The sequence below is a fragment of the Zootermopsis nevadensis genome, unplaced genomic scaffold, assembly GCF_977971745.1.
Source record: "Zootermopsis nevadensis isolate Lab colony 2312 unplaced genomic scaffold, Znev_1.0 Znev_ptg000013l, whole genome shotgun sequence".
Classification (NCBI taxonomy): Eukaryota; Metazoa; Arthropoda; class Insecta; order Blattodea; family Termopsidae; genus Zootermopsis; species Zootermopsis nevadensis.
Window position 1 is genome coordinate 12,948,323 of NW_028259145.1, and position 21,515 is coordinate 12,969,837.

General features: G+C 39.1%; 1 protein-coding gene across 16 annotated transcripts in view; it reads left to right on the forward strand.

Annotated features, from left to right (window-relative positions):
- The window catches only part of hth (Meis homeobox homothorax), a 650,834-nt gene that overhangs the window by 254,195 nt on the left and 375,124 nt on the right, over positions 1-21,515 (forward strand). The window lies entirely within an intron of this gene.

Consider the following 21,515-nt stretch of genomic DNA (forward strand, 5'->3'; position numbering starts at 1 on the left):
TTATCTCTTGCTTGTTTCATCATCAATTTGCCGTTCGTTCTTATATAATCCTTCGTATCCATAATTAACACATATTTCACCTGTCTGTGTAGCAGCGTCAGACCTCCTGCCGGGTTTCGAACCAACTGACATGTCCATTTCTCAACTTGTTCCCAGTTTTGACGCCTTGGACTTGAAAACTAATTTGCTAATTGGCATCCTTCCTTCGGGTGACATAAAGATGGAACGCGTTGGGTCTCATTACTTCCAACAGACATGTCAGAATAGCGCGTGCATGTTACCCTGCAGACACATGAGTGCATATGAATGTGGTACAGTGTGTTGAAATGTATGCAGATGTCAGGTTCGTTTTTGCAAATTTTCATATGACCGTGGACTGAGAGATATCAGGTTCTCGTGGAGGCTAATATGAAGATTGCTGTATTCCGGGTTGTTGCTCCGTATAGTCTGATAGAAATTTACCGACGTTTCAATGGTACTTGCTTGTATCCATTATCAGCAAAAACCTCCGAAACGTCTGCAAACTTCTTCCAGACTACGTAGCGCAACAACCCAGAAGACTTATTTTCTGACGGTCTATATGGTTTGAAGCTTAACCTTAAAAGTGGGACAGTGCATCTTTGAATATATACACTTATTTAATCTTGGTGCCGGCCGCAGTAGCCACGCGGTCTGAGGCATGGACCTCGTGCGCCTGGCCGCTGGGACCGTGGGTTCGTGTCCCACTCAAGGCAATAATGTTTGTCCGCGTCTTTCTGTATTTGTATAGGTAGAGGCCTTGCGTCGGGCTGATCACTCATCCAAGGAGTCCTACCATTGTACAAACAGATCAGAATGAATATATGGGTAAAATAGAGTAAATTTCACAAAGTGATAATACTTTTCTGCACGCATTATATATTCATTATTGCATTAAACTTCAAGATTCAAGGAGGTAGTCGAACCTGTTGTGTGAGAGAGACAGATACAGGTTACTTCAGACACTGAAGGGTAATTGGAAACGTGACATAGATATTATTATGATGTCGATATTTCTAATTGTACAGCCGGCTCCATTTAAAACGCAAATCTAGCTACTATACATGAACCCCTTGAGGCACAAAAGGAGGAAATCACTGGTAATATTGAATTACTGCAGTCGTATCTCGTTTCAGCTGGTCACCCAGAAAAAGAAATATATGGCTTTGAATTTAAAACTTTGTCTTCTTGCTTGACCGTTGCTGGACATTTATGGGATGTTATTTATGATCGTCATAAGCTTTTGTTGGACGTGAAATAGGTGACAGAGAGCAGATTTAGGCACATTCTTCCCCCATCGTCTTAACCCTGAGGGTGGACTCTGCCAAACGTCCGGTGATGTGGTCCTGCGTTTAATTGAACGGATCCGTTGCTGGCACAGCTGTCCTCTTCTGTGTTTTACTTCGGCGTTTAAACGTCGGAAGTATGTACCAGGACAACAAATGCGTATTTACAGACAGTTGTTGAAGATGTCATTTTTGAAAGGTTAAAATCGTAATGGTTGCACTTTCTCCCTTTTTATGCTTTCAGTTACCAAATCGTCCTTGGGAAATGCAACAACTATACAGGTAACCGTGCAGGCTTACTGGGGCAATGCAATCCATGTTTATAGTTTGCTAGTGAAGTAGATACCTTCAAATCTCAAGAAGAGCCTATAGAATGTAGTGTGTTTTTTGATGTTGAAAAATGCAAGAAATAAAATAGGGTACAAGCAAACTGAACGTGTATAGCTTCACTCACTATATGACGGCTTATAGTGATCATGAGCTCCAACGCCGTCATTTGTTCTCGCAGAAGGAACTCCATGTATCCTTTGAATAGGAAGCCGACGATGTACTCTTCCCCCTAATAATCCGTCTGAGCTATCAACGCTCTTAATTAAAGTTCAGTTGCATTTTCTTATTTACGTTTATACACTTCTTTAATTTCTGGTCATTAATCAGCTGTCGTCAGACAGAACACTAAATAAATAAATAAAAATCAGCTTTAGTTGAATGATGATTATTCGTGATGCGTCAGTATAAGATAATGAAGTATGTTGATAAACAACACCTGCAAATCTCTTTAGCCTAATGGGATTAGGACAGACAATACAGGTTTGCTTACAAGGGGCTTTTGCTGTGTAGTTTGCTTGTAGATTGATGGTAATAATGGAATAGCCCATCCCTTTGCTTTTCACTCTTTGTAAATGTAAGTAATATTTGAAGGTGAGTTTCTCATCGCACTGATGATGGAGGTAGCAAATACCTCTGAAACACTTCTCTAAAGACCAGAAGACAGCCATCTTCGGGCTCACTGCCGTGAAAACCTCAAATCCTGCTAAGTGATATTTGTACAACATTTGTAGAAAAGTCCAGTTCCACTGGTATTCGGCCGCTGCGTTTTGTGAACTGGAACCTCGGAGCGATTCACTTACCAGAACGGATGGCAGGAGGCGGCGTACGGTACAATCCAAATAAAATATCACCACGGTATGTAATACTGGAAAGTCGATTTCACTACACAACACATCACTAGTAAATTAACACTGCAGAGAGTATTGGATACTTTTATCTTCTTCACAACTCTTCGGTCCTCTTCCAATTCTTCCACTCCTCTCAGATCATCGCTTTCTGACTTCACTCGATTCATCACAATTTTCTTTACCGGCTGAGCTCGTGAAGGTGTTTACTTCTTTCGTTGACCAATTAGATTATGGTACTAGTTAAGTACGGTGCATGAAATATCTTGTATCAAGCCCACGTAATGTCAAAGGACTGCATATTTGTACAAACGGGCTTTAACTGGATCGTTGTAAGTGGATTGCACGTTTATTTTAAACAAATTCGATGTTTAATTAAGAATTTTCAGGCCTGTGAAATGAATTTGGCCAAGCACTGAGTTGAAGCGTGTTTCAGTTACATCAGAGGATGAAATGCGGTATTTGCGAGATAGGGCTGTTTGTTTGGAGTTCAAATAGCGCTCATACACTGGTATTTAATTATCACGTGGGCAAGGATAATAGGTAGATGATGAATTCTTGTATGACAAGGAATTTCCTCGCTTTCTTTATGTCTCTTAATGTATTTTACCCCATCAGTTTTGTATGTTGGAGACTCTTGATTTTAATTTAGTGTTTGGCTTCAAGAACCATTTATACACATTCGTTTGGCGCTGTTTCTGTACATTGCTACGGGCCGTCTCAAGAAATGCTGTATACTAAACAGTGCTTATTTACAAGCCGAGGGCATTACAAAGCTGTACCAACCCCTGAGATTATTTGATGCTCAGTCACATGTAATGTTGATTGAAGTTGAACTGGGAATGTTACTGGCAGAAGAAAGTACTCTTTCATGCAGTATTCACCTTGAACACTAATAATGCTTCGTCTCATCAAGATATTCCCGTCGTGTTATGGAACTCGAAGATCTGTTACCGCGTTCAACCCATCATGAGCTAGATAAACCCAGTCCACATCTTGATATCATATTTTTGAAGATCCATTTTAATATTATCCTCGGATTTACGTCGGAAATTAAATTGTAAAATGTGGTTAATACAGTGGAAACAGTGCCAAGATAGCCAATATCCTGTTCAGACTGAGTGCATTTAGAATGCTAACCTAACCTGACTCCTGTCATCGCAGTGCTAACTTCTACTGTACCGGGCCGTTGCAGTCACTTCAGACGTAGCCAAAAATATAACAAAGAAGGAAGATATCCTGTATTTGTTTATATCTCGTTTTAATAATGGTAAGTTTGCACGGAGATTTATGTCTGACATTAAAGCCTTTAGTGACAACTTCCTCGTTGCGAGTCTTGCATCACGCCGTCCTTCCCTAACCATCTTCATCTTTAATGCCTATAATCATCAATCTCATTTGCTTGCAATCGCTGTCGTGTGCTATTTGTGGTTATTCACCTAGCCACAAGTGTGTAGATGTGCAGAGGATAGCATATTTTGTTGTAACTAAGGTCATAACACTCAAAATTTGTAAGGACTTGAAGAAACTGAATGTACAGTAGCGTGAAATTTTATAGCCTACGAGCCGCTTTTCGTGTGCATCTGTGTTTATAAATCTTTTCCTTTGAGTAATTCGACTCACTGACTGTAAATTAATCTTTGGAAATTGAATTTCAATTTCTGTAGTTTGTGGAAGTTATGTTTAATCCTCGTAGTGCTGATTTAATCTGATCTTTTAAGAAATTCTTGTCGAAATTTGAAACTGAAATGAAGTCATGTATCATAGCTTCCAGTTCTGCCTATAAATGAACACGTAAAATTAAACAGTTTCTATCCTAGTGACAAGTATTTCCGGTTTGAGAGACCGTACGGATATTATGTTCTACATGTGAAACATCTTAACGTTTTTGGCCACCCCCTTTTCATGCATATGGCACGGCTCCTGAAGACAATTTTCTGAAGTTACGGGTTGCAGAGGACACACGGACTTGGCCGCTAAGGGGAAACGAGTGGAAACAAAATAAATGTGACAAGAGACGCGAGACGTGCAGGATGAGATGAATTCTTTGAAGCCAGTCCTGTTTCCTGTGCCAAGTCACAGGGGGTAGTAGTACCACATCGTCAACTACACACGTCCTGTGGAAGGGAAGAAAGATTCTACACAAATTTCCTTTGGTTCGTTTGCAGCAGTCTTGTGTTCAGAGTAGCGCGAAGCCTTGTTACATTTGGCTGTTGTCTTGTGGGACTATTCGTGGTTATGCTACGATACAGCATGACCGCAGTCCACGCACTGTCTGTTAGTAAGAAAAAAACGTACAATTTATCCGCCGTGGAGCTGTGCCAGAGACATCTGCAACCAAGTTATTCAATCAGCTTAACTGCTCCATGACAAAGGCGTATTTTCTTTCCTCGAAAATTAAACATTCCAAATGTAACTAGTAACTAACTCCATGTATCGGTTATCCTTAAAAAGTTAATAAATAGTCGAGAAATTATTATTCTTTTATGGAATATGAAGGTACATTATCGTGTTCAAAAGAGCCAGCTAGAGCCTGTCGCTCTCCTGAGTTCAAGTCCGTGACCCTGTGTGACATTCCGTAACATGTTGGATTTTTTTAGTGTGGAAAGTTGTTAGTCCTCTGCTGGAGGTCCGCCACTTGTCGGCTGTCCGCGAATACTTATTCAACATATTTGCAGCTACCCTCCATATCTGGAGGACTTCTTCACCCGCAAGCTAAGGACGAGTAATACTATGGTGGCAAGGGACACTCTTAACTCGGGAAATATTCTGAATTGATTTGTGACACTTACCTGATCAACTGATTATGTCAATATTTGTTAGGTCTAGAGACATCTAGAATTATCTTTAAACCAAATTGTGGCAAAGAATGTGCATAAGAACTCAGTGAAGCAGTCATCCACAGTTTCTCAGCTAGTGGAGAAATATTTCGGTATTTATGGAATTCGAAATTTCAACGAGATGATAAGACAATCCGCCACTCAATTCTGTCATGAATCCAGTCCACATACTTACACCCTATCTCTTGAAAAATAAATTTTAATATTATATTCGTTTCTATTCGGCCTCCTAAGTATCTCTCGTCTTTTGTAAGATCGAAAGTAGTCTGTATGTGTTATGTAATTAAATATTGCTAAGTTGTTGAGTCGGGAAGCAAAACCACAACCCTCTTTGGTGACGTTATTCTTGATCTTTGTGTGACAATATTTGAGTTTTTATCGTATTTATTTGCCTCGGGATAAGAACCGGTCACCATCCGCTCTGAACACGGTAATGAATCTACAGTTCCACGAACAACGGATAATTTCGTTACCAGTTCAGCGACTGTCAACTCCTCAAGAGGTCTTCACTCTATGGAATTATGAAAGTTACAGTGTCATTTAATTCTTATGAATTGCATTGCCTTTGAAATGTCGACTGTACACTGGCCATTAATATCTTCTATGAAGTTCGTAAGTTGAGGGCTACTTTTCTTTGCCTCTGACAAAGAGGTCTGTATGAAACATAAACAATGGGCATTACACTTAAACTCTGGCAAAATTTATGCCGCCCTTAAGATAAACTTGATCTTTTGAGACAGAAATTTCCCTCATCCTTAACATCTTTTTCCTGTAGCGTAAGAATAGACCGCCAGGACGTGTGGCATGCTTCGAACTTGAAAGGCTGACTCAGGGAAGCGAAATCCGTGGGGCTGGCAACGTTATGCCGCTTAAAGAGTGAGGTGGGCGTGTGTTACGTCGACCGGAGAGAAGGCATGAACAGATAAGACACCGAGAAGAAGCTATTCTGAGACGTTTCGTTGCGGAGTCTGACATGAGTTTCACTTGTTCACCGGCCATATTGTATGATCTGCAGACAAATCGTTTATTGGTTCTGCAGCAATACTAGAAACGCGTACAAAACTTTGGTTGGAAGCGTCAAGGGAGAGACCACTTGGATGGATGACCGAGGTATAAATAAGACAATATTAAAATTGTTCTTACAGAAATGCTTGTCCTCAGAGTTTTTTAACTGAGTTTATTGCAAAATTTCGACTTTCTGGGAAGAGCCTGTCGGATGATGGAAGTTTTTCGACGTTTCGGCAAACGTATCACTTATAATCTAAACCATATAAAGAAAATAATAAAGTGTCCATGTGATTCACTGAACGCAGCAATATTGTGATTGAAATTCATGCCCTAGGTTTGTTAGTGGTGCTTAGTTCGAATCCAGTTCGGGACTTGCCCACCTGTAGGTTTTTGTCGGTATTTAGTTCATCTCCGTCTTTCTCTCCTTCTCAACGCACCATTCGTTATCAAGCTCACATTCAACAATATAAGTATTAACACGCGACAAGTGTTATATCACACAAACACTTGATCTAAGAGGTTCATGTTGCAGAATTCGCAAGGTATTCCACTTCCAATCTCCCTCAGACTGTCAGCTATCCGACACGAAGTTGGCGATCGCCCCGACGCAATAGGCAGCAAGCACATCTGCAAAGTTGGTAAACTCCTACCAGACTACAAGGCACAACAACTCAGGAGACAGCCGTCTTCATATTCGCTGCCATGAGAACCTGATACTCACTTATCTGACATGTCATCCTCTACAGATAAGTGCCGCATTATCATCTTGACAAAACCACGGTTTTTCCTTCCGAATCCCTACTCACCTTTCATCGTCAGCATGCCATTCACTTTTGAAACAGCGTTGTGTAATATTCTTAGCAATAATAACTGTCCTAACCTTATTTTGCAACATTGAACGCATTATGATTAAATGATACTGGAGACTGGTGTTGTCCGTCATATTGGAGCGTGCTTTATTCGTGAACATCCAGTAAAAACGATAAAATATCGACCTTGTGTCTTCCCCGTCTCGTGTCCCGCGAAGTTTCCAAACACTTGTACGCAAATGAAGAGAATTGTTTCTCTAGAGCGGCTTATATCGTAAGCATATCGAGTGACGCTGGAAGAAACGTTAATGTTCTTTGTTGAAGACGTTTCAGACTCCCTTTACCGAATATTTTGAGTTCTGTTTTAGTGTTTTGTAACGTTCAGTTTCCTTTGATTAATGGTCACTTAATGTTCTAAACTTCCTGGTTCTCCATGAAAGCAAGGTCACAAAAGAAAAGTTTTGTTGCCCTAACAATAAAAAATCGAGACTGAAAGACTGGAATTTTAAATGTACGGGCTGCTTCTTCGTTTCCGTTTCTCTGGCTGTCATTATTCCGTTTTCATTCAGGAATACTGTTTCAGCCATTTTAATTTATAGCTACCAACGATAAGCCTCTTGATGTCTTGCGAGCTCAAGTTTACGTTAAAGCTCTCTGATCATTTTGTTTTCCTCTTGATACAGTCGGCAATCAAACTACGTTTTTAAAACAACACTTGATTCTAAATTATTTCCTCCCTAGTTTCACTGACGTGTTATAAAGATGTTGGCGTTTAATGGATCTTCTTTGTGCTACATAAGAGACAAAAATAACTTGTTCGGCCTAACATAGCTTCGGTTTCGTTTGATTCGAGTCATTGTGTCGGAAATTGAAATAAATGTTATTGCTTCGTTTACAACGTGAATTTAGTCTGTCTGAGGCGAAGGCAGTTTGTATTTGTGCATCGTGTCTTTAAGTGAAGATCGATTTTGGAAATAAATTTATATTTTTTTACCAGTAATTTTTTAAAATTTTGTAATTTGGCTATATAAAATATTTCCTTTAATTTCAAGTATTGAACTGTTATTCTCATTCTGTATTGAAAAATTTGTGTTGAAGAACGAGTTCCATACCCTGTCAGTACTATTTAAATATTCACTCCGTACCGCAAAGAAAACACCAGGCTTTTCCTTCAAAAAGATTAATTGGTTGAATTCTGTGCAGGAAAAACCATATAAAGCCCATAAATAAATTATGTGTGTAAGATTTTGAGTTATTTTAAGACAAATTATGTGGAAAAATTTTGTTACTACCGATTTAACAATGCTTTTACTTGGTGGCTGTTTATGGTATGATGAACTGAAATTTAGGGCTAGGTACTATGATTTGTGTTTCAAATTGTATTTCTCGTAAGATACTTTGTGTGTTTTTTTATTGCTGCGTCATCGTTTGTGACGTTGAGAAATCAATATTATTAGCATGATTTTTCACCATTGAAGTTTAGATGTTGATTTTGAATGACGAACGAAAATGTAAAATTTATCCTCAATATTAATTTCATTTATTGAAATTGGCTTTGGTTAAGCCATATTCTTTTGCTTTTGGCTAGAGAATTGTAATAGGACATGTCAAAACTTCTAGAGATACAGTTGAAACGACGTTTAATTGTGTTTAGTTTAGGAATGTATCGAGTGCATAATCTGTAATTGAAATTTCCTCGTTTGTTTCTTCATGTATAAAGTGGACCCCCAGTCCCGAAACAACAGCAGCGCCTAGATCTTGGATCCATAATGAAAGTAATGTCAATGTCCTTGAATTAGCTTATTATATTTATTAGGTAAATTGTTTTTCAAATAGCCGGTAGCTCAAATAACAACGCTGCAGTTGTTCGCTTGGATGTTAATAACAAGGGGGGAGCACGTGGATTCTTGCTTTGTAAGATGGGGCCATATTATCTTGGATGATGGCGCCGACTGCTATGTCTCAGCACTTTTTATGTAACAGCCATGAGGATTAATAAAGGAAGTAGCAGAAGTTCTTAAAAGACTTGTCTGTTGTCTGTATTTGCGCAAAAGAGGGGGGCTCAGTTGACATGTTTGAAGTAGGTCTGCTTCACACGGCGCAAGACGGTGATGATGAGCACCATGCAAATTGACGACACGTTCAGATGCTCTGTGATTAAAGAAGCCGAAGTTCATCAAATGACATTTAAGAATACAGCTCTTACCTCAAAGAAGAAACAGCCCGTAGGCCTGTCCATTGTAAAGATTGTTTTTTCACTGCTTTTCAGGGAAATAATAGCTTTTTATTCTGAGAATCATTGGGGGCCCAGAGAAACGCTGTGTGGACAAACTAAAATGTTACGTAATATTAAAGCATGTGGTATAAAAAAAGTTACAGTGGTTGGGACCAAACCGTGAATTTATCCTACGTCACCAGCTGTAGGTAGAAGAAAAACAAGTGTTCTCGGGCATCGAACTGCAAGGTATTACCGCTGGTATATAATGTTTTTGTCTAGACAGTTTTCGTTTCCTAATCTGCTACCCTTTCCGACAATGTAATTCCCTTGCCTCTTATATATAACGGGTGTGGAACGCACTATATCGTTCCGACTACTTCACCACTTTGCTTCAAATGGTTAATTAAGATTTGTCTTTATCGTGATAAATATTAGAGCTTGTGTTTCGACTCTCATGCTATTCCTTATTTGTGTTCTCTTCAGCTTGATGTACTAAATGAATGTTAATGGTACGCTAATATTATCACTCAAAAGTATTGACACAACTAACCAGGTAATTTCTTGTAAGAAGCCTCCTTGATAAAAGTTCAGATACTCAGATTCCCTCCTTATATGTAATCCCTTAAATTCATTATCGTATTCACAAAAGTCCGACATTGTACAATATCCTGGGATAGTTTATTTCTCTTAAAATTCGCAATAAAGTCGATTATTATTTTAACGAGTCTCCTAAATGTTTTCTTCCCATCACAGTTTTGTACTAATTTTACATGTCCCACGGGTGACAGAATTACATTGGTACGAAAATATAATGCACAACTAAAGAATTCAGCTGCACCAAATGTTTGGAGACCGTGGAACGGTAGTTGGTGAAGTGTCTCTCTCAAAAGTGGCACGTACGGGGCCTAAAGAAGCCTCTTCTTTGTCTCTGTTCTTCTCTGTGTCCGACAGATGCCAACTGTTGTATCTCTGATGTAACTTCGGCCCATCGTACTAAATTTTATTATTTATTTTTTATTTCCCTATTTCAAATGAGTTAATTATTTATTTTAGTTGCTGTCTTATAAGCATTATGTCATTCGTATTTGATGGTATCTGGTTATGTAGGAAATAAATTTAATTCATGTAATTTATTTAAAGTTTCTTTTTTTAAAGCTCTAATGATCCAGTGCCTCTGATTTAAAATTTTCTTCAGCTGCGAAAGTAGGACAAAAAATTATGTTAAATTACGATCTGTGTGTGAAGAAGTCGAGAAAAATATTTTTCACGTTGTTGCAGTGATCCTGTTATGCCGTTGATTTCTCGTTACTATACATACCTGGAATAATTCAGCATCCCACAAACACCGAGTTTAGCGAAACTGGAATGCCATCGTTCTATAACTCTTGACACGTTGCGTTTCTGCACCCCCATTTCTAGCCCCCATGTCTTCCAACAATTTCGCACCGCAAACATAGTTTGCATTGCCAGGATTCATAATACCTGAAACTACCAAACCACACAAAATTACCTCAGAGCAATTCATGTTCTGTTGGGAATTCTGGAGGTGCGCAGAATCAAAGTGTCGAGCATTAATGCAAAGAGTATGACCGGAAAAAGTTTTCTATACGTGCAGGATGGAATGAAATCAAAATAATAAGTTAAATAAAAATATTTTTATTAAGTTCCAAAATATATTTATTAAATGTAGTTGGATGAATTTTTTCAAATTTGTGTACAGTTTTAGGCGGAAGCAATACGTTACGAAATTAGTTACCAATATTATTAATACTTATTATTAGAGTTTTCGTCTTAAAATCTGAAATAAAACAGTGTTACATAAACTTCGTTCTGTTCGCTGAAGAGACTACTACATTTATTTGTGCAACTTCATTGCAGATACTCACACGTACACGTCAGTCGATTGTCTCCTATCTAATCTCATTGGCGATGAAAGATATAATTAGATATTTCACTTGAAGCATAACAAACGCGAAATTGAGGTTATCTTTCGGAATGACCAAGGAGACATATGTTGGGTTCATGTGCAATTTATTCCTTCTGTAACATATCTTAAAGAGTAACTAACAATGAAACACTTCAGCAAGGCATGAAGAGGCTCACGTTATGCTCCATTCGCAATTTATGGACGTTTTTCTTTTTTAACACCTCCCACACTTTTAATCGCTGTGTGCGGGAAGGGGAAGGAATCTAGAAGTAAACAAGGTTTCGACTTTAAATCTGTCACGGAAACCGTTTCCGTTCACACGCACCCTTGTCACCTCTCGTGGTACCACGCCCCTCTCCTCTTGTACTCATATAACAAACAAGCAGAAGCACCGTTACTTTCTGCAGCCTCCTGTCCGATGTCTTCTTTTTACTCCGATATTCTGTAAATAGGAACTTTTGGCGCCTTTAGAAGTTAACTTCCGAGTGCGCTAGAGTTGTCCTCATGGACTGACTGTTGGTTGATTCCTTTCAGTGTGTCTTGAACAGAGCATCGTAAACTGTGGGCTGCGACCAGTTTGGTTATTATGCCAGATTTGAGGTTCTTACGGGCACCGAGTATGAAGATGGCTGTACTCTGGGTTGTTTACCGACGTTTCAGAGGTGCTTGCTTTTTATATCATCAGAGCATTACCACTGGAATCAGCAAGTACCTTTGAAACGTCGGAGAACTTCTGACGACTTGATGTTGGAGGCAGCAAGGACTTCTGAAACGTTTGTACGCGGCACCAACAAACCAGAAAACAAGACATCGTACTCTTGGGCATTTTCACGATTATGCCCTAATTATTAGTTGCTGGTGTAAGCGTAGCACACTTGTATACTTCCGTACCTTCTTTAGAAAGAAATACCTACTAGTGTTCATTTCGTTTTTTAAACGCCGCATCCAGCAACACGAAATTAAACAATTCAGTGTGTACAAATGGTAACGTACAGAACAAAGTTTAGTGTTGTGTGCTCTTGCACCCTCCAGCGACAATAACTGAGTCCTAAGAGCAATAATTCTTGTGGTGGGCCGGTGAACGGATGTAAGTTACGTGGACTTGCGCCAATTTACAAAGAGAATTATTGGCTTTCGCGTCATGGAGTAGTTGCATGGTCGTAGACAATTTATATGTAAATAGTCATCAATAAGTCGAGTGCTTTTGTTCCTAAACATTACAGGATGGAAATCGATGTTGTTACAGTTTTCAGGAACTGGAGTTCAGTATGTTGGCCGCTCAGAAGTGAGAGATTTGTATTATTACAGGCGCCTTTCCAATTTAAAATTACTTATATCGATTGTATGTTTTAAATTGTCCATTTAAGCATACTTCATATACACATACGAACCTAGAATGATCCGAGTTAAATTTAAACCATCGCCGCTAAATTCAGAATAAGAAAACCTCAAAAAAGTTGTCAGTGTTGGGCCAACCAATCACCTGGACCCAACTCACAATTAGGATCTACCAGTATACCTCACACTAGGAGGAATTTCCATTATATTATATATAATATAGTCTATGTATTATATATAAAAGAGACTGAATGGATTGTCATATAAATAATTAAACTGTGTTTGAAGATGGAAGTGCTCTGTTTACTATGTTCTTCCGGTCTTTTTCTGTTCGTGACCTTAGGCTAATCTCTGTTGTAGGGCGTTGACAGTCGATGCGGTTTCTGACGGTTTGTAAATCGGTTAAATACTCGGGAACACCTGTCGCTAGACGACTTTCCCACGCTTGAGTTTTCATAGAAGGTCAAGAAGAGCTTTGTGAAGATGAATAACTGTGCCTTGTTAGCAGGACTGAGTGTGAAATTACTCGGAACTAACATAGTCTACTTTGATGACACATGCAAAATTTTAGTCAGAAAACCGGAAGTGAAGAGAGAGGCTACTTGAGATACCTAAGCATAGCTCAAATATCATAACAACATTAAAATGGCTGTTAAAGACAGAGGGCTCGAGAATTGGAACTGGATTTAATTAGCTCAGGATCCAATGAAGGCAGGTTAGCGTGCTCGCCACTGGACCCAAGGTTCGCGGGTTCGATCCCGGCAGAGGTCGATGGATTTTTAAGAGTGATAAAAATCCGTAGCACAACTTCCTTCGGAGGGGAAGTAGAGCCGGCAGTCCCATGTCGTAGATTTACGGCATACAAAAGAACCTTACGAGCATGGTACGAGATGTTTCGTAAGCAAGATTCAGCGGTCATTTCTCACCCAAGTCTCTCCTGATTAACTGCTAGATGGCTCTGGCAGTCAAATCAGGATTGAGTAGAACTTGCGCAGTCAGTGGGCTTGTCAATCACTACGCATAAATGCACTCTTCAAAGACTAAGAAACCTCCGAAAGAAGGCGGCAATAACCCATTACTGGGTTAAGCTACTAATAGGCCAATGAAGGCAGTGAACCTTCGCGTTCCATAAATTGCCACCGGAGTAACAATTGGCATCTCACGAAGAATTCTGCTGCATGGATTTTAATACAAAGTAATGTCTTCAGAATCCTTTCTTCACTTCGGTATTGAACACAGTTTAAATAAAGGTTTCACTCAGACTAACATCTGAGCTGGCTAAACAAGTCTTCCAAATAACATTTTTGAAATACGATTATGATGTCATGAAATTTGTGGATCCAAATGTTAGACTCGCCCCTTTTTATAACGTAACTGCCCTAATTATGCTCTGTTGTAAAAAATTTCGGTGTTCTATATAAACGTGTTCCCTTGCAGTTCATATTATAGTGATATTTACTACTTCACGCGAGATGGGCCGAAAGAGGTTTTCGGAGAAGTACGAAAATTTCAGGGAACGACGAGAATTTACGAAATCTCAACTTCTGAACTGCATCCTGAACGCCGGCTTGCACCGATTATCAGTCCTTTGTATTCGGGATTTCCACCTGACTCTACTTCTTGGAGTCCCTGCTTCAAAATCCGAACTAATTCATATTCCAAATCATGTTAACATAGTTAATCATAACTACCTTCCTATATGAACTGCCCGGTATGTAAGGTAAGACGCCTCATGCCACGACCATCAAACCGAATTTGCAACTTCGCGTTTATCTTTATTAAATGTCAGTAATATTCTGTTTTCTGCAATAAAACTCTTTAGGGTGTGTTCTGAACTTTGCCATAGTCCCGATTTCAGTTAATTGGCGGCTTCGATAAGGTGTTAATCTTATTGGCGCGGTTTAGATCGGGGAACGGCGTGGTCTTTGAAGTGATCCAGTAGCAATGTGCTATCTTTTCCCTTTCCCGAACGTGGGGGAAAGATCCCGATGGTTCTTTACTCTTTCCTGGTTATTTGATCTCCCTTCTCACTCTCATTCGTTTATCACTGAGACTTCTTCCTGTCTCCTCTTCTTTGGTTTCGTCGATTCCATTTCCTTCCTGACGCAATTTGCATCGTCTCAGAATCACTTGCTCAAGGAAAGGTCGGGCGAGAGAAGGGAATCTCAATACTCTTTCCCCAACTTTGGAAATTGCCATTCTTTCAACTTACTGCAGGATCTCATGCTAAAGAAATTGTTGTAGTTCAGTTTGTGATTTGGTGTCCCAAATCGTGTTAGGTTCATACCGTTTTACCAGTCAGTGGTGTATAAAATGGAAATATGCTTACTGTACCATTAGATACTATGAATTTGATACATGGTCGTTAAAAAATATTAGTCACATCGTCGACCCTGCCTGTTTGGGTTATTTACCATTTTCAGGAGTAATATCATAATAACAGACCTTTGTTAACTGTAGCAGACACTCAGTTATTTACGACAATTTTCTCTATTGATTGGGCTGGTTTCAGCCCCGCAGAAGAATAAGTGTAGTCCTGATTCACACATGACACCTTTATTTTCATTTCACAACGCATTAAACTTGCTGTTTTGTAACGGTTCATATTTTGAAGATTTCTGACCTCTGAAACGTTGGTAAACATCGAGCATACTACACAGCGCAACAACCCAGAAGACAGAAATCGTCATACTCACCGCCGTGAAAACCTCAAATCATACATAGTTCGTATTTTGCTTATTGTAAAATAACTTCAAAGAAAATAGATCGAAGGGATTGTCTTTCTAGATTGGAAGGCATTGTTCTCGCAAGCCAGCAGCTCATCGAGTCTCCACGGACAGACAACGACCAAAATATCAAAGGGAGTGCCTATAATAATTCAGTTAATCAAATTCCTGCTCTTTATATACGTGTATTTTCCGTTTATCATTTATTATGTGCTTTGGAAACGCCTTTCAGTATCGGATTGTCTGTAATTGTGTCTGCGTGGAAATGCAATAATATTACAACCCCCCCCCCCCACCCCGAAACAAAAGTGCTGAAGTATTTTAATAATATATTCCTCCACGTGTGTTTGGTTCGACGGCGCACTGCTAACCAGACCAAAACATTCGCCACTGCTGTATGTAGGCATATCGAATAAATTACCTACGTAAAGATAAAGCTAAAAATGATAAAGGTTTTGCAGTTGAGACGATCTTGATAGGCACTTGGGAGATATATAATTACGTCTTTAACTAAAACTGGCAAATTAAATATATTTGGCGTTGAATGGATATAAAAGCTCTGTTTTGAAATTTTTACTCTGTAGGTCTGGCCCGATGTGATTTAGTGTTGAGGAAGAGAAGAAATATGCCAGTTCCAAATCAGAATTAATGGCCGTCCATTGACGGTGCATTAGCTGCAATAGTGACTGGGGCCGAGTCCAATAAATACATTCGACGTTACTGAAATAATGTTTGCGTAACTCGGGTACATTTACACTAATCATTATTATATTAAATTATTATTTATGTTTATATACTTTTGCTGTAGGATTGCGATCTAATTTCTCGAATTACGAACAGCTGTAGTTACTGTATTTCTTTCTGTATCTGCCGAATACATTATTCCCAAAACTTATTCTTTGTTCGTAATTACTGAAATATCTCATTTTAGGGTCGCATAATTTGATCCTTATATTGTATGATGCCAAGGCAAGGAATCTCATCGTAAAAGGCTTAGTTTTCATACAAAAAATCTCGATTCAAAGAAGTTATAAGATGTGAGACTGCATTGCGTATGAGACTCTGTTATTGCTTTATTTTTGGCGTGGCATAGCGTGAAGGTAACTGCTCACCTGTATTTTTGGCTTGGGTGTAGTACGAGTCCACGTAAACTTCCATCAGATTACTGCTGTTCGTAGTTCTGCAGTGTGTGTAAAACCCTATACAGCAGCAGCCCCAGTGAAGGCTTCACTTTTATTGAAACATTATCATTTTACTGACTCCAAATAGCTTGTAAAACGTGGAGACGCCGGCGTAGGAAAAGGAAGGGGTAGAAGATCGTAGAATCTTCATGTATCGCCTGGGCTCCACTGCCTCGGTAAAGGGGGAAGCGATTTGAGAGCGAAACAGCCTAATTCGGGTGGTGGTAATGGCGTGTAATCGCAGTGGGACCTTATATAGCTCAGCCCCTCGGGTCACAGGGCACAATAAAAGGCAGAAATCCGGACTTCCGGATCTTTTCCTTGTTCGTTCACGCCCTGTAAGTTGTAACCCGTACACAACTTTGCTTTCCAAGGGAATGAGCGTTATCACGTTGGCAGTGCATGCAATTTTTGTACACTTGGCTCCCGATGGATTGCATACCTCATTAAAATTTCATTTCATTTATGTTATCAGGTAAGTGACGTCTGTGTTATGTCACTATAATTAAGTTTAATCAAGAATTTTGTTACGTTATTTTTATCCCAAAAGGCTCATTCAGCCCTAAATTTCATAGTAATTACTTAAAAGCATTGCTCAGCATGAATTAAATGTTTCATGACTTTTCTTTTCCATTCGAAATGCACGAAAAACGTATTTTTAATTTTTTCCATGGTATGAATTGATAATATTTTACCTCTGAACGCATTTGTTTTCTGTATTCAATTCAATTCTTCATTACTAGCGTGCTGCATCAACAGCCAGAAGGTCAATTGCAGATACAGCACAAGGAAAATAAAGTGAATACAATTAAAATGTAATAATAATAAAGAAAGTTCCTAGCAAACAGGTTAATAATTTTAAAAAAGCAGAAAAAACTTGATTATTGATAGATGTAGCAATACCATCTTCTTTAGGATATGCCAAAGAGTATGCAAACGATTACTAAAAATGTCAAGGTTCTTGGTAAGAGTATTTGCGGCCGATGCGCATCTAGCAGATGGACAACTTTTGCACAACCTAACTATTACAAAATCTAGGTGAGAAATGCAAAGATCCAATCGGAAATTTGAAAGAGAAGCGACCACTGGAGAGATCTAGTTTTTAAATGGGATAATAATATTAAAATGGATATTAGAGACCCAGACCGTGCGGGTGGAACATTGTGAACTGGATTAATCTCTCGGGGAGTGAGGTCTAGTGGTAGGGGTCTTGTGAACGGGGCAATGCACTGTCTGGTCCCAAAGAAGGCGGGGAATTTTTTGACTAAATGAGCTACTATTAGCTTCTGAAACACGACTCTGGTGCATGACGTTATCTTTTAAACGAATAACTCTAGTAGCAAACTCCGTCTGTCAGAGTCTTTGAAAAGTTACTATTCACTTAGATAGTCCAGACATTATCCGGTTTTATGGTATCCGAAGGTTTATTGTCGTATATACAACAGCCCGCCAGATGAATCCAATCCATTTGACACCTTCCCACCTGATATCCTTAAGATGCATTGCAGTACTGTTCAATCATCTCTTTATATCAGCGGAAAGTAAAGAACTGTTATCGAAAACGAAGGAATTCGTTGCAGGATTTGATGTTTTCACGGCGGTGAGTTTGAAGATGACTGTCGTTTACTTTGCTTCGCAGTGACAAAACAGTATGCAGCATTTAAATGTAATTGTATAGAGATATCGTTGATTAAAGATAATGTATTCGTGTGTAATATGTGTTTTTTAACAAAATTATAATTAGGGTGATTCATGATGCTGTAGTAGTGAAAATTATAACAGAACGTGTAGGAAGTTTTTAAATATCAGCATTCCAGGACAGACAGACAGACAGACAGACAGACAGACAGACGACACCGTTCTTTCATGCTATTAACAGTACTGAGAGCGGACACACTAACAAATCTCTTAATAGGATTTGCTCTGGGGCTGTGAGTCGCTCAATTACACCCCTCCCTCTTCAACGCAACACGTTCGGAGGGGTAGTAGTGACAGTAAGCAGTGTTATTATAATCGCTTCAGTAATGAGGCTTCAATACTTAATGTAACCTTTTAACATCACGTGCGCTCTGCTGATGCGGGCCATTAGACTGCATTAAGTTTCGCAATGCTTCTAATACCCATCGCCATTCTGCAGTTGATGTTTCAAGGCTCTGCCCAACTCTGATGCACCCTTCTAAGGTAAATTTATAATTACTTTACTTCATAGTTTCCTTTATAAAAGAACCGTCATTTAGGTAGTGCCAGCAGATGTCCTGGTATCGATGCTTGTTACCAGACAGTTGACCGCTAGACTTGCCCTATTTAATGTCTTTTACAAGTTATTTATTTTTATTCAACGGCGCTGTTATTAGATCTGGTTATAGCGTCGAGTAATCGAGTCATTCAGTAATGAATGATGAATTGGAAAGGATGTGAAAGCACGATGTCTTGGATTAACTTAAAATACAACCTCGGGATTTGCCTGAAGTACCGTAACCGTTCTCCGTGCCGAGATTTAAACTTGTGACCACCCGAATATGAAGCAGGGATTCTAACCACTCGACCTCGACCTTCGATACATAAACATGCTTAGTTTTTCCCTGCGAACAGTAGTAACAGAATATTTTTTAAAAGTTTTTTGGCTGTTGGGTGTGTTCGACAGCTTCTATTTCGTGTTTCTAAATTGTGTAAAAATTGTCGAAAACGTTGCTAAGAATATTTCATTTTAATTTTGCAGGCCTGTGTTACTCCTGTGCAGTTGTTATATTCTATCAGTTGCTCTTTTTATTGGGAGGATTTAATAGTAATTTTATTATAGCAATTAACATACAAACAAATTAATGGGTTATACTGCGCTTTTAAAGCGCGTACTTTAAATGAATGTGCCTTGTATTATACGAAGCTTATATCAGGCACAATAACATTTCTATTAATAAAATCGTATAAGCTATAGATGTCATTTCCAGTTTTAGCTATTTCCTTTACTGTAAATAAGTGAGAACATTAAACTCTCCTCTTTTCTGTGGGATAAATATCTATTAGACAGATGCCGGCATTTTTACACATTTTTCAAAACGTTATGGTGTGCTTAAAACGAATGGCATGAAACTGACCATAGAAAGAAAACTAAATAATGCGATTTGTTTTGTAATTGTTTATACAATCAGAATAATCACGGTAATGAATGTTCTGCTCCAGTGTTGAGTTGTCATTTCTTAGTCCAGTTCTGTTTTCAATATATGATTGGTCACGAAACCAGCTCAAGTAGTTATTGTCTGAGTGAAGTATATTATAGACTGTTTTCCTGCACTGAATATAGCGGGTCTCCATTTCTCGAGGTACCAGGTTTCAAACTCGGCCCGAATACCGATTACGGGCCTGCTGACTGAAGTTTTCTCTAACGATACTCCACTCATTGCAAAACGTAGTGGAATATTGTCTTAAAACAAGTTAATATAATAGATGCTGTTGTTACAGCGTCGTTAACCAAAAGATTTAATACAATTTACATGGCGTCGAATCTTAGAAGACAGCTTTACCGCTGTTTGGGCAACGTCACAGTTTTAAAACAGAATAAAACAAACATTTCCAGAATGCATTCTTCTCGTCATCTTAATATGAATGAATCTAAATTCTGTTTGTTGCAAGCGTATTGTCTTCAGATGTCGCGCTCCTGAAACACTCTCGGAGAATAGCCATGTTATAACCGAACGACTGTGCCGTGCGGTTAGCATTCCTACTTTGTGTTTGCGAGGCCATTGGTTCAAATATCCGCCAGGAAATCGACTGTCCTTACTGAAGTCTTTCGTCGTTTCTTTCAATCCCTCAATGCAGTTGCCGGAATAGTACCTCAAATTAGGCCACGACCTCTTCCTTCCACATCCTTTCCATTGTATTAATCGTCCTATCCGATGCTATATAGTCCGAGTTACTGAAGTCTTGTAAAATCACAGATAACTGTAGATGTGAATTGTGATTAAATTTTAATTATTTTGAAGTTACTGATGTGGTGTACTTAGTGGACGCATTTTACTATGGAGAAACTAATACAGGTTTAAATTTAAATTCAAAATTTCCATAAATAATGTGATGATTGGTGTTGACTGCTGCTTCGATTGAAGTCCTATGGAATTAAAATCGATACTGGAAAACACGATTTTCTTCAAGTAAAAAATGGGAGTTTGTGGAGACTGGGAGGATTAGCAGTTGGAGGTTAGTGTGGATACAGGACGTTGATAGCAGCGCACTCGCTCTTGGACGAGACGAGGGCGCCATCATCAATCCACTCGGTTTTTCCCTGATGTCCGACAGATCTCTTTACTTCTTTTCTTTGCCCTTGATGCAGTGGACTAAAAGGCTAATGGTCCCAGTGGCCGAGCCTGTCTGTGGTGACCAAGTAGAGTAAACTTTGCTACACCAGCAGGGAGGAAAACAGTTTAATGGAATCCTCGGACCTTTGGGACCATTAAAATGAAATACTGGAGTAGTTGAGCACCCCCACCCCTCTCCCCTGCCAAACACTCGCTACTATATACTATATACTCGTATATACTCTTGCAGTTCGTCTGTATTTTGTGCTGTGTATGAAGAACTAAATGTAATAGTGATACAGGGCATACAGATTTTACAGTGTCAGAAAATCGAATATTGAAACCGAGTAAGAGGAATTTTCCAGGATGAACTTTAATACCACATGTATTTCGTAGCATAATGTAGTATGTTTTGCTGCTATTAAAGGACCATGTCGGAGACAAATCTCAAATGTTGGGGCATGTAGTGTAGGTTAACTTCATGCAGCAGTGGGTATGGGAATCTAATATTTACTCCTTACTCAATAAATGTACGTTTTTATTAAGCCCTACATTCACCATATTTTTCACAAGAGTCGACCACGAGACTGTATCCTGAGTCACACAAACCTAGACACCAATCTCACGCCACGTTACTTTAATATCGTTTTAAATGCACGTGCTCTGCAGAGACTCCCGTCAAATCAAATTCCAATTC